Source organism: Cynara cardunculus, unplaced genomic scaffold (genome assembly GCF_001531365.2).
Source record: "Cynara cardunculus var. scolymus isolate 2C unplaced genomic scaffold, CcrdV1 Un_Scaffold_5518, whole genome shotgun sequence".
Lineage (NCBI taxonomy): Eukaryota > Viridiplantae > Streptophyta > Magnoliopsida > Asterales > Asteraceae > Cynara > Cynara cardunculus.
This window is the reverse complement of record NW_020202447.1, coordinates 2516-3680: the sequence shown is the minus strand read 5'-3', so window position 1 is coordinate 3680 and position 1165 is coordinate 2516. Positions and strand designations below refer to the sequence as shown.

Below are 1165 nucleotides of genomic sequence, written 5' to 3'. Positions count from 1 at the left end.
CTACATCATGTATTCCTGTTGTCTTCTTTTGCGTTTGAGCACGTGGATCAGCCCAATGTCCATTATTAGCAGAAATTTTTTCTAGGATCTCATATCCTTCATTGTAGGTCATAGCTGTAAAGGCTCCGCCCGCAGTCGCATCGAGCATTTGTTTTGCCATGGGATTTAACCCGTTATAAAACGTCTCGAGTTGAATACAATACAGGATGCCATGGTGACGGCATCTCCTTAACAACTCTTTATACCTTTCCCAAGCGTCAGGAACAGCTTCATCGTCCATTTGTTTAAAAAGGCAAATTTCATTCCTGGACTTAGCGTTCCTGGTTGGTGGGAAATATTTTCGCAAAAACTTTTCCGCCATATTACTCCATGAAGGCACAGACCCCGGAGTTAATGACTTGAACCATGCCTTTGCCCGATCCCTCAGAGAAAATGGGAATAAAGTGAGTCTCAGAGCATCATTAGACACTCCCGGGATCAGGAAAGCATCAGTGATTTCCATAAAGGATTTCAAATGTGAATGTGGGTCCTCCGAAGGTAATCCGGCAAATTGTCTGCTTGTTTGCAACATGTGAAACATAATCGGTTTTAGTTCAAAATGAAGAGTGGTCATATGCGGCCTAACTATCCCAGAATTTAATTGCTCAAAATCCGGAATGGCATAGTCCATGATCCTTCCATTTTTGGAATTTGCCAAATTAATGATATTCGGAGTTTGCTCTCTTGGTTGTTCATTATTCTCCGACTCTGTTTCCTCATTATGATTATTATGGTGGTGGTGTTCTTGCTGAAAATTAGGAAAAGATGGTATTGTCCCAAAGGCAGGCGGTTGATTTTCTAACTGTGGAATCTCAGGGATGATTGGGGGAGGAAACTCCATGTCAGGAGAGAGTAGAGCAAAAAATGCTCTTTGATCTCTCCTTCTTTGGCGAAACGTTCTCTCAATATCGGGATCCAAGTCAAAAATTTCCCCGTGATGTCTCCGTGACATACACCAATTTTGAAAACGATTTTTTAAAAACAGAACGAGAAAAATCAAATCTTTTACTTTACTAAAAAGAAAACTTTTAACTAACTAATCCTCGGCAGCGGCGCCAAAAACTTGATGGTCCGTGGAAACCACAGACACAAACAACAATCAGGACTAAAAGCAAGTATACAAATA

The 1165-nt window shown here is 40.9% G+C and overlaps 1 non-coding gene across 1 annotated transcript; it reads left to right on the top strand.

Moving 5' to 3' along the window:
• Positions 1–206: 206 nt before the first annotated feature.
• On the top strand, positions 207–313 carry LOC112504415. The gene has a single exon (XR_003068189.1). It is a non-coding gene; the product is annotated as a small nucleolar RNA R71 (small nucleolar RNA).
• Positions 314–1165: the final 852 nt, after the last annotated feature.